Here is a 13,597-nt window from a genome sequence, read left to right as displayed (position 1 = left end):
ATTTAATGATTAAAAGTATGTTATATGGCTATTTGAATATTTGAGATGCATGACTATGTGTATTAGTATGCATGTAGGCCCTGATTAGATTAGAAAGGGCATAATTGTAGCTTTGGCCCGTTGAGGGCATAACTGTATATAAATGTGATAAATTTTTGAGACCACATTATTATGTGGATATATTTGTGATCTGTGATTCGAGACGATCCTAGTGAGCGGTTAGGCGAAAAAGTCACGGCGTGGGTTTATACCCGGCTCGGGGCGAGCCGGGGGTATAAATAGGAATTCAGAGAATATATTGGGGTCAATTTTGACATGAGGAATATAAATGGTGATTAGTTAAGTGTTGGGAAGTAAGCGGTAAATATTAGAGACACTTGAGGAATTAGTGGGAATTGGGTGAAATGACCAAAATGCCCTAGGTGGATTAAAATACTTAGGATTTAAGGGAGGTATTGTGGTCATTTGGATTATAAAGGATAGACATAACTGAGGCTTTATGCTTAGTGGAGTTTGTAGAATGAAATAGAAGTCTGAAGGAAAGAAAAGGAAAGAAAAGAAAGAGAAAGAAAGGAAAGAAAAGCAAGGTCGGTTTAGGCTCTTCTCCACCATTTCTTGGGGTCTTTTGGAGCTAAGGTTCAGAGGAGAGCTAGGTTAAGCTGAGCAATTAGGTTTCTGAGTTAAGCTTGAGGAATTGGCAGGGCAATTCACTCAGTTGAGGTAAGACTTTGAGGTTTTCTTCACTTTCTGGTTTTGGTGCTGAACTATGATATCTAAGTAGAATTTGATGGGAATTCTAGGGAATTCAAGCCAGGGTTTGAGGAGGAGGAAGCCAAGGAAGAGTAGAGGATATCCTAACATCAACTTTCCAATTAAAGGTAAGAAACTTTGAGCTTGGACACTTGAATTCTGAAGTTTTGTTGTTTGGCTGAGTTTTTGAACTCTAGGTTCATCTATGGTGAATTCAATGTTTAGGGATGCATGTGATTGGGTTTTGTGTATTTGGAATGCTTGGGATGAGTGGAGTATGTTGATAAGCTTGTTTTTAAGTTTGGTTGAAGATTGGAAAAGTTTTGTTAAGGGTTGGCTCGGGGAAATCGCAGGAAGGAAAAATGCAGGGTAGCTGGTTCTATGACTAGCGCTAGCCTTTGGGCACTGTAGCGCTAGGCTAGGTTGTCTGCGCTGTAGCGCCCTCCAAAGAGCGCTGTAGCGCTACCCTGCTTCCAGAAGAGGGTTTTTGAGTTATTTTCAAGGGGTCTTGCCCGGGGGTTCGAGGTTCGATTCCACCACCCCGTTTGGTGGAATTGGGACTTCTTGAGGGCTCGGGATTGGTCCCGAGGTTAGGTTTTGGACTTGAGGTTTGGTGATGATTTTGATCTATGGCTGTGACTAGGTGTACGCTAGGGCTCAAGAAGGATCGTGCTCAGGGATCAAAGTGAACGACGCTAGCGAGTTTAAAGGTAAGAAAACTGCACCCGGTTATATGTTTGTGATGGGACTAAGTGCTCCCGATATCTGTATAATGCCAATGATGGTATCATGCCATGGGACATGTGATAAATGGCCTAAGGGTGCCGTATACAATATTTGCGCACAGGGCGCGGCTTGGCCACTGATAGCCAAGGATAGCTTAATATTCACTGAGCTCGGTTTAAGCTGGCCGGAGTCAGTGGGATAAACAGAGGGTGCGGCCTAAGGGCGCTAACCCTAGTTATCATATGTGGATTGATTATTGGTGTGAAATGATATATTTGGTATGCTGAATACTTGATTGACATGAATGCTTAGACTGTTGAGTATATGCTTATGCGATATGAATTATCTGATTAACTGTTGAATGATTGTGCTCTGTCGTTGTGTTTTCTTGCTGGGCCTTGGTTCACGGGTGCTACATGGTGCAGGTAAAGGCAAAGGCAAGCTAGACCAATCCTGAGATGGAGAGCTGTGGGGCAGAATGTACATAGTCAGCTGTTCGGCTGCCATGGCCGAGGAGTGGATCAGGACAGGGAATGCCTAACAGTCTGTTTTGCCTTAGAATGGCTAATTACTGTATTTAAATCTTGAATCTTTGTAAATGGTTTTAATCTTATTATTTTGGGATCCCGTTTAATCAGAAAATGTCTATTTATAAGAAATGCGACTTTTGAGACCATAATCTTTTAACCCTAGTTCCACTATAGTTTCAATAACATGTTTTTATTTAAATGACTTGATTAGCAAGTCTAGCACCCTTATAAACACACAGTGTAATGGACTTGGCTATCCAGGGCGTTACAACTTGGTATCAGAGCGTCCTAGGTTTATGGGTTCCTGAAGACTAGCTGGACATGTACATTCGCCGCGAAAGACAAGCTCGACTCAGGGTTTGGTAAATTGTAAAATATATGACTATGTTCTTAAATGATTTGAATGAGATATGACTGTTGATATCTGTTTGATTAATAGGGAGCATGAGATACTGATAGGGCCTGACCCTTGACTTTTGCATGATGTTATTGAGGCGTGCTTATCAGCACTGCTATGCATGTGAATGAATATATGGATGAATATTTGGATAAATTTCTATGAAATTGATTGCTTGTGAATGATTGGAGTTCTAGTAATGGATCATGAAAGGATTATTACCCTGTCATCATAGTCTGATTATCGAGTCGTTGATTGCAGATTGACTTGGATAATCATGCGTCCAAGAAAATCTACGCGACTAGCTGGCAGGTCTGGGACTAGAGATGATGATCAGGGCCAGACCCCTCCGCCAGTCCCTGAGAACTGGCAGCAATTGATGGCAGACATGCAGGCTTGGCTATAGAGCCAAGATGAACATATTCGAATTCTGCGGCAGCAGGCTCCATCTGGGAGTGTTGCCCCTATTGTGCTACCTGCAGTGGTACCTGTTGTGCAGCCAGTTGAGGTTGGAAACAAGTGGGAGCCGTTGTATGAGCGGTTTAGAAAGCAACAGCCCCGATCTTTGAGGGAGGACCAGATCCACTGAAAGCTGAGCAGTGGATGACTATGATTACTACCATTCTGAACTTTATGAGGGTAGAGGGACATGACAGAGTGGCCTGTGCCGCATATATGCTGAGGGAGGATGCCCGAATCTGGTGGGAGGTGGCATCACAAACCAGGGATGTTACTACTTTGTCTTGGGAGGGATTCAAGGATCTATTCAGTCAGAAGTATTATAATGTTGCCATCAGGGCAGCGAAAGTAAATGAGTTCGTGGGGCTAGTTCAGGGTAGTATGACAGTTACAGAATATGCCCTAAAGTTTGACAGACTTGCAAAATTCGCACTTGATCTTGTGCCTATTGATGCAGCTAGGCAGGACAGATTCATTAGAGGGCTTAATGCTATGATTGCCCGAGATGTGAGGATTACAACAATTCCTGGAGGGACAACTTATGCCCAGGCTGTAGAGAAGGCTCTTGCCGCTGAGGAAGCGGAAAATAAGATATGGAGAGAGAGTGCAGTGAGGCGGGAGGGCCGCAGGGCGGTGCCTCCATATTCTGGTTCTAGTAGGGGCGGAGGCCCGAGTGATTTGAAGAGGAAGACCCTTGATGCTTCGATCGCTCCTGGTCCTGATAGGAGAGGTCGGAGTACTCAGGGTGGCCGTCAGGGAGGTGGTGATACATGGAGGACTTATCCAGAGTGCACAAGGTGCAGAAGACGCCATCCGGGCGAGTGTTGGGCTAAGGCCTGTTATGTGTGTGGGGTGGTGGGACACCTCAAGAAAGCTTGCCTGACAGTGAAGAAGGGAGATGCAGGGAAGGTGGACAGCTTGACTCCAGCTCGAGTGTTCACCCTGACGCAGGCGGAGGCCGAGGCTAGTCCCTCGGTAGTGACAGGTCAACTTTCTAGTGCTGGCACTCCTTTTACTGTATTGATTGACTCTGGTGCTACACACTCATTTGTTTCTAGTAAGGTGATTGATAGACTGTGTAGACCTAGTGAGTTTTGTGTTTCAGGGTTTGGGACTATTTTGCCTACAGGGGAACTGGTAGTATCTAGGAGGTGGATTAGAGCACTGCCAGTGATAGTTGATGGTATGGAGTTATCAGTAGACTTAATTGAGTTGAGTATGGAAGGCTTTGATATGATTCTAGGTATGGATTGGTTGGTTAGATATGGAGCCACCATTGACTGCAGGAAGAAGATGGTGACTTTTGAGCCAGAGGGTGAGGATCCCTTTGTTTTTGTGGGAGCGGTGCGGGGACCTCGCATACCCAGGATATCGGTGTTGAGAGCCAGAGACTTGTTACAGGGTGGATGCATATGCTTTCTGGCTAGTGTGGTAGATACCACCAAGGTTTCACTAGTAAGGCCGGAGGAGACCAGATTGGTTTGCGAGTTCTTAGATGTGTTTCCTGAGGACTTGCCAGGGTTGCTGCCGCGTAGAGAGATTCAATTTGTCATTGAGTTGGTGCCAGGGACAGAGCCAGTGTCGAGGGCACCATATAGGATGGCACCGGTGGAACTGAAAGAATTGAAGATACAACTGTAGGAGCTTCTGGATTTGGGGTTTATCAGGCCTAGTTACTCGCCATGGGGTGCTCCAGTTTTATTTGTGAAGAAGAAGGACGGAACTTTGAGAATGTGTATAGATTACCGAGAATTGAACAAGTTGACTATCAAGAATAGTATCCCCTACCAAGGATTGATGACTTGTTCGATCAACTACAGGGTAAGACGGTGTTCTCAAAGATTGATCTTCAATTTGGTTATCACCAGCTAAGGATCAAGGACAAGGACATACTGAAGATGGCCTTCCGAATGAGGTACAGGCACTATGAGTTTCTGGTCATGTCATTTGGTTTGACCAATGCCCTAGCGGCCTTCATGGATCTAATGAACAGGGTGTTCAAGGACTTTCTAGATCAATTCGTTATTGTCTTCATCGACGGAATCTTAGTGTATTCCAGTTCAAAGGCAGAGCACGAGCTTCTTCTTCGACAGGTTCTTCAGAGGTTGAGGGAGCATCAGTTGTACGCCAAGTTTAAGAAATGTGAATTTTGGCTACTAGAAGTGACATTCCTTGGACATATAGTGGGTGCGGATGGGATTAAGGTGGATCCATCTAAGGTAGAGGCAGTTAGGGAGTGGCCAAGGCCAAAGAACACCTCAGAGGTGCGGAGTTTTCTTGGTCTGACAGGTTACTACAGAAGGTTTGTAGAAGGTTTCTCAAAGATAGCGACACCGATGACAGAATTGACACTGAAGAATTTGAAGTTTATCTGGCCAGACAAGTGCGAAGACAGTTTTCAAGAGTTGAAGCGACGACTTATTACAACGCCTGTGTTGAGTCTTCCTTCAGGGGAAAGGAAGTTTGTTGTTTATTGCGATGCATCGAGGTTGGGTTTAGGCTGTGTGTTGATGCAGAATGAGAGGGTTATAGCTTATGCATCACGACAACTGAAGGAGTATGAACAGCGGTATCCTACCCATGATTTGGAGCTAGTAGCGGTGGTATTCGCACTAAAGATTTGGCAACATTACTTGTATGGGGAGAAGTGCGAGGTATACACTGACCATAAGAGTCTGAAGTACTTCTTTACTCAAAAGGATCTGAACATGAGACAGAGGTGTTGGCTTGAGTTGGTAAATGATTATGATTGTGACATTCTCTATCATCTGGGGAAAGCCAATGTGGTGGCAGATGCATTGAGCCGGAGAGGCCTAGGTCAGTTATATAGTTCCATTCAGATCTCAAGGGAGTTAGCTGAAGAGATGGTTAGAGCGAGGATAGAGTTGGTGGTAGGCCGGTTGGCCAATATTACTCTGCAGTCGACCCTGCTAGAGCGGATCAGAGAAGGACAGTTGGCAGACGTTCAGTTACAAGGGATTAGAGAGAATGTCTTAGCGGGAGTAGCTAAGGATTATTCTATATCTGAGGTTGGTTTGCTTCGGTATCAAGGACGGATTTGTGTTCCAGCTGATGAGGGAATCAGACGAGAGATACTAGATGAGTCTCATACAACGCCGTACTCACTTCATCTGGGTACCACGAAGATGTACCAGGATCTACGGATGTTATATTGGTGGCCCGGGATGAAGAAGGATGTGGTGGAGTACGTAGCCAGATGCTTAACCTATCAGCAGGTGAAAGCTGAACATCAGCGACCAGCAAGGTTGCTTCAGCCTTTGGGTATTCCTGAGTGGAAATGGGAGGACATTACTATGGATTTTGTGGGAGGTTTACCCAGAACGGTTGGGCTTCATGACTCGGTGTGGGTGATAGTGGATAGGTATACCAAATCAGCCCATTTTCTTCCAGTAAGATCGACATATACTGTGGATCAGTATGTTGAGTTGTATGTGAGGGAGATCGTACATCTCCATGGGGTTCCTAAGTCTATAGTGTCAGACCGGGATCCCATCTTCACTTCCAAGTTTTGGAGTGGTTTGCAGAAGGCTTTGGGGACTCAGTTGAAGTTCACTACTTCCTTTCATCCTCAGACTGACGGACAGTCTGAGAGGGCGATTCAGGTGTTGGAGGATATGCTCAGAGCATGTGTGATTTATTTTGAGGGTTCATGGAGTAAGTATCTTCCGTTGATTGAATTTTCGTATAACAATAGTTACCAATCAACGATTGAAATGGCTCCCTATGAGTTGTTGTACGGGAGGAAGTGTAGATCACCCATCCATTGGGATGAAATGGGTGAGAGGAAGTATTTGGGACCAGACATGGTTTAGAGAACAAGTGAAGCTATAGAGAAGATCCAAGCTAGGATGCTCGCCTATCAGAGCAGACAAAAAAGCTACGCTGATCCTAAGCGTAGGGACGTGGAGTTCCAGGTTGGGGACCACGTGTTTCTTCGGGTTTCATCATTGCGAGGGGTGAGGAGATTTGGAAAGAAGGGCAAGCTAAGCCCTATATTCATTGGACCATTTGAGATCCTGGAAATGATTGGTCAGGTAGCTTACAGGTTAGCCTTGCCGCCATCGTTGTCTGGAGTTCATGACATATTCCATGTTTCTATGCTCCGGAAGTACGTCTCAGATGTGACTCATGTGTTGAAGTATGAAGATTTGGAGTTACAAACAGATTTGGCTTATGAAGAGCAACCGGTTCAGATCTTGGATCAGAAAGATAAAGTATTACGGAATAAGACGATTCCTCTGGTCAAGGTGTTGTGGAGGAATAGTAGGGTCGAGGAAGCGACATGGGAGCTTGAGACAGCGATGCGGGATCAGTATCCCGAGTTATTCAGGTAAATTTCGAGGAAGAAATTCTCATTAGGAGGAGATAGTTGTAACGACCCAAATTTACTAATGAGGCTTAAGGGCCTTGATTAGTGTGCCGGGAGGGCATAATTGGAATATATGTGATTTATTGATTAAAAGCATATTATATGGCTATTTGAATATTTGAGATGCATGACTATGTGTATTAGTATGCATGTAGGCCCTGATTAGATTAGAAAGGGCATAATTGTAGCTTTGGCCCGTTGAGGGCATAGCTGTATATAAATGTGATAAATTGTTGAGACCACATTATTATGTGGATATATTTGTGATCTATGATTCGAGACGATCCTAGTGAGCGGTTAGGCGAAAAAGTCACGGCGGGGGTGTATACCTGGCTCGGGGGGAGCCTGGGGGTATAAATAGGAATTCAGAGAATATATTGGGGTCAATTTTGACATTGAGGAATATAAATGGTGATTAGTTAAGTGTTGGGAAGTAAGCGGTAAATATTAGAGACACTTGAGGAATTAGTGGGAATTGAGTGAAATGACCAAAATGCCCTAGGTGGATTAAAAGACTTAGGGTTTAAGGGAGGGTATTATAGTCATTTGGCTTATAAAGGATAGGCATAACTGAGGCTTTATGCTTAGTGGAGTTTGTAGAATGAAATAGAAGTTTGAAGGAAAGAAAAGGAAAGAAAAGAAAGAGAAAGAAGGGAAAGAAAAGCAAGGTCGGTTTAGGCTTTTCTCCACCATTTCTTGGGGTCTTTTGGAGCTAAGGTTCAGAGGAGAGCTAGGTCAAGCTGAGCAATTAGGTTTCTGAGTTAAGCTTGAGGAATTGGCAGGGCAATTCACTCAGTTGAGGTAAGACTTTGAGGTTTTCTTCACTTTCTGGTTTTGGTGCTGAACTATGATATCTAAGTAGAATTTGATGGGAATTCTAGGGAATTCAAGCCAGGGTTTGAGGAGGAGGAAGCCAAGGAAGAGTATAGGATATCCTAACATCAACTTTCCAATTAAAGGTAAGAAACTTTGAGCTTGGACACTTGAATTTTGAAGTTTTGTTGTTTGGCTGAGTTTTTGAACTCTAGGTTCATCTATGGTGAATTCTATGTTTAGGGATGCATGTGATTGGGTTTTGTGTATTTGAGATGCTTGGGATGAGTGGAGTATGTTGATAAGCTTGTTTTTAAGTTTGGTTGAAGATTGGAAAAGTTTTGGTAAGGGTTGGCTCGGGGAAATCGCAGGAAAGAAAAATGCAGGGTAGCTGGTTCTGTGACTAGCGCTACAACGCTAGCCTTTGGGCGCTGTAGCGCTAGGCTAGGTTGTCTGGGGGTTTTGGGTTCTACTTGTAGCGCTGTAGCGCCCTCCAAAGAGCGCTGTAGAGCTACCCTGCTTCCAGAAGAGGGTTTTTGAGTTATTTTCAAAGGTTTTTGCCCGGGGGTTCGAGGTTCGATTCCACCACCCCGTTTGGTGGAATTGGGACTTCTTGAGGGCGCAGGATTGGTCCCGAGGCTAGGTTTTAGACTTGAGATTTGGTGATGATTCTGATCTATGGCTGTTACTAGGTGTATGCTAGGGCTCAAGAGGGATCGTGCTCAGGGATCAAAGTGAACGAAGCTAGCGAGTTTAAAGGTAAGAAAACTGCACCCGGTTATATGTTTGTGATGGGACTAAGTGCTCTCGATATCTGTATAGTGTCAATGATGGTATCATGCCATGGGACATGTGATAAACAACCTAAGGGTGCCGTATACAATATTTGCGCACAGAGCGCGGCTTGGCCACTGGTAGCCGAGGACAGCTTAATATTCACAGAGCTCGGTTTAAGCGGGCCGGAGTCAGTGGGATAAACAGAGGGTGCGGCCTAAGGGCGCTAACCCTAGTTATCATATGTGGATTGATTATTGGTGTGAAATGATATATTTGGTATGCTGAATACTTGATTGACATGAATGCTTAGACTGTTGAGTATATGCTTATGCGATATGAATTATCTGATTATCTGTTGAATGATTGTGCTCTGTCGTTGTGTTTTCTTGCTGGGCCTTGGCTCACGGGTGCTACGTGGTGCAGGTAAAGGCAAAGGTAAGTCAGACTAATCCTGAGATGGAGAGCTGCGGGGAAGAATGTACATAGTCAGCTGTTCGGCTGCCATGGCCGAGGAGTGGATCAGGACAGGGAATGCCTAACAGTCTGTTTTGCCTTAGAATGGCTAATTAGTGTATTTAAATCTTGAATCTTTGTAAATGGCTTTAATCTTATTATTTTGGGATCCCGTTTAATCAGAAAATGTCTATTTATAAGAAATGCGGTTTTTGAGACCAAAATCTTTTAACCCTAGTTCCACTATAGTTTCAATAACACGTTTTTAATTAAATGACTTGATTAGCAAGTCTAGCACCCTTATAAACACACAGTGTAATAGTCTTCGCTATCCAGGGCGTTACATCGAAGCTGTAAATAAGACCCTAAAGAGTTCGCTAAAGAAAAAGTTGGAAGAAGCTGAAGGAAGATGGAATGAAGAACTGCCTCAAGTTTTATGGGCATATAGAACCACGACCCGTACATTAACAGGACATACCCCATTTTCTCTGGCGTATGGTTGCGAGGCTATGTTGCCAATCGAGGTCGAAATCCTCACAATTCGAACCCTCGCATATGACCAAACCTCGAACCACTCTCAGCTCGAAGAAACTCTGGACCTGATCGAAGAAAGAAGGAACGAAGCTCAATTAAAAAATGCTGCATACCAACAGCGAGCTACCCAGTACTTCAACAAAAGAGTTCGAAATAGAAAATTCGGCGTAGGAGATTTGGTGCTGAGGCATGTGTTCTTGGCAACACGGGATCCCACAGCTGGCGTACTCATGCCAAATTAGGAAGGACCTTATCAGATAGAATCAATCATCCGACCCGGTGTATATAAGTTGGCAAGATTGAATGGAAGTTTGGTCCCATGAGCATGGAGTGGCGAACACCTACGACCTTACTATCAATAGTATAGGAAGGATGTCGCCTATAACCATGCTTGTTTGTCTGTACTATTTTTCTATTTTTGGATTATTCGAATAAAGTTTGATTTCGTTTTAATATGCTGTATTTTTTGCAATCTCTCTTAATTGAATAACCTATGATCACAATCATAGGATATTAAAGGGGCATTAGTGGTACATATACCATCGGCTTGAAAAAATAAAATAGCATATATAAAAAATATACAAGTGTTTGGATATAACCAAATGTGCGAGCTAAGATAGTTTGGATATAACCAAACTATAAAAAATATACAAGTGTTTGGATATAACCAAATGCGCGAGCTAAGATAGTTTGGATATAACTAAACAATAAAAAACATACAAGTATTTGGGCATAACCAAATTATCAAAAATGAAAAATGTTTGGATATAACCAAATATGCAAATCAGAAGAATAATATAAGTGTACGGATTACAAACCAAGCACAACCTTAATAGGTTTGGAACAAACCATCTAAAACTAATCGACGGTAAGTTGGAGCATAAACCCACTTCGCATTAAGTCGAGATCAAGGCTGGAGTATCTTGCAAAACGATAGTTTCGATCTCATAACCTCGGGGAGCTACCCGAGGACGAGAAAAAGTAACTAAAAAAGTAAGATATAACTAAACCATTTGCATAACACACCATATAAGTACTTTCGGGTGCATGGTAAAAGTAATCGCCGACCTTGATAAAATAACGAGATCGGAAACAGATATTTCGAGCAAACTGTGTATGAATGCATTGAACCTCGAGCTTAAATCCAAACTATGTTTGTATGAATAAACAGGCATATATGACACTTTAATATAAAATGCGCAAAATATTTCAACCCAAGAAATGTAAAGCAAATGTATTGAAATAAAGTCAAAAAATGATATCTCAAATATCATAAAAGGCAGCTCTTTCACGAGCTGTAAAATTGTCTTGGCCCCGGGGGCATAAAAAATGAAAAATCAAACATAAAAAACGGTTACAAGAAAATAAGAGGGTGCAGCCCCGAGGCAAGATTTAAGAAGAGGGAACGTTCTCCTTGGCCTTCTCAGCATCTTCCTTCGCCTTCTCAGCATCAGCATCACCCCTGGCTGTAACAACCCAAATTTGCTAATCGGGCTTAGGGCCTTGATTAGTGTGCCTGGAGGACAATAAATGATTTAATATGCTAATATGTGGATTTATGTGTATATATGATTATGATACATATTTAGTTAAGTTAAATATGCATGTGGACCCCGTTGGTTGCAGGCATAGTTGTTGAGATGCCTCGGCAATCAGCTAGACTCCGCGGCAGTAGGGTCGAGGATGACAATCAGGGTCAGGACCCTCCACCTGCCCCACAGAACTGGCAACAGATATTGGCCGAAATGGAGGCAAGACTGCAGAGAACAGAGGAAGAACTCCGTCAGATGAGGCAACAGGCCCCTCCATAGGTTACAGGGTTGCCAATACAACAGAATGTGGTGTCAGTGCCGGTTCAGCCTGTGACTGAGAACAGGTGGGAACCCTTGTACGAAAGATTCAGGAAGCAACAACCTCCTACCTTTGAGGGTGGATCGGACCCACTGCGGGCAGAGCAGTGGATGAACATGATTTCCTTGATCTTAGACTTTATGAGGGTCGAAAGAAGTGAACGGGTTGCTTGTGCGAGCTATATGCTTAGGGAGGATGCCCGCATCTGGTGGGATGTGGTGAGTCAGCAGAGGAATGTTGCAGTCATGACATGGGAGGAATTTAAGAGCATCTTTAATGAGAAATACTACAGCATAACAGTTCGAGCTGCGAAGGTTGATGAGTTTATCAACCTGACTCAGAATAGGTTATTAGTTACTGAGTACGCCTTGAGATTCGATAGGTTGGCGAAGTTTGCGCCAGACTTAGTGCCAACGGATGCGGCCAGAAGAGATAGATTTATATGAGGGTTGAATGTGATGATCGCCCGTGATGTGAATATTATGTTGATTCCAGAGACTACTACTTATGCCCAAGTGGTGGATAAGGCCCTTACTGCAGAGAGGGCTGAGGATCAGATATGGAAGGACAGTGCTGTAAGGCGCGATGCCAGGAGGACGGTGCCTCCTTTTTTTGGGTCTAGTCGGGGCGGTGGCCCCATCGAGCAGAAAAGGAAGGCCCCAGATTCCTTTGTTCCTCCCAGCTCAGATAGGAGGGCACGAGGTGCTTCTACTAGTCGTCACGGTGGCAGTGATAATTGGAGGAGTTTTCCTATGTGTCCACGGTGCAAGCGTCGACACCAGGGTGAGTGCAGGATCAGGGCCTACTTTGTTTGTGGGAGTGCCAACCATTTGAAGAGGGATTGCTCTCAAGTTAAGAAGGAGGAGCAGAAGTAGAGTGACAGTCTTGCTCCTACCAGGGTATTCACTTTGACACAGACTGAGGCGGAGGCTAGCCCCTCAGTTGTGACAGGTCAGATCTCTAGTGCTGGTTCTTTGTATACTGCATTGTTTGATTCAGGGGCTACCTATTCATTTGTATCTGCTAGGGTGATAGATCAGCTTTGTAGACCTAGTGGTGTGTATGCTAGAGGATTCCGGACTTTGTTGCCAACAGGAGAATTGGTAGTCTCTAGGAAGTGGATTAGGGCATTGCTAGTAGAGGTAGATGGTAGGGAATTTTCTGTTGATTTGATTGAGCTAGAGATGGATGATTTTGATATGATTTTGGGAATGGATTGGCTATCCAAGTATGGGGCAACGGTTGATTGCAGGCGTAGAATGGTGACTTTTGAACCAGAAGGGGAGGTACCCTTTGTGTTTGTGGGGTTAGTTAGTGGACCGCATGTACCAATGATTTCAGCCTTAAGGGCTAGGGACCTGATGCAGGAAGGTTGCATAGGATTCCTGGCAAGCATTGTGGATACTTCTAGGGTGGTGTCGGTTGGACCGGGTGAGACAAGGTTGGTGTGTGAGTTTCCGGATTTGTTTCCAGCAGATCTGCCAGGGTTGCCGCCGCAGCGGGAGATTGACTTTGTTATAGAATTGGTACCAGGAGCGGAGCCAGTATCTAGGACACCTTATAGAATGGCTCTAGCGGAGCTAAAGGAGTTGAAGATTCAGTTGCAGGAGTTACTTGATTTGGGGCTCATCAGACCGAGTTTCTCGCCATGGGGTGCACCAGTGTTGTTCGTTAAGAAGAAGGATGGGTCACTTAGGATGTGTATTGATTACAGGGAGCTGAACAAGTTAACCATTAAGAACAAGTATCCACTGCCTAGGATCGATGATTTGTTAAATCAGCTACAGGGAAGAACAGTGTTTTCCAAGAAAGATCTCCGATCAGGTTACCATCAGCTAAGGATTAAAGAGGAGGACATACCAAAGACCGCTTTCCGAATGAGGTATGGACACTATGAATTCCTAGTTATGTCCTTTG

This window comes from Humulus lupulus, chromosome 6 (genome assembly GCF_963169125.1).
Source record: "Humulus lupulus chromosome 6, drHumLupu1.1, whole genome shotgun sequence".
Lineage (NCBI taxonomy): Eukaryota > Viridiplantae > Streptophyta > Magnoliopsida > Rosales > Cannabaceae > Humulus > Humulus lupulus.
Note: the sequence above shows the minus strand (reverse complement) of the source record.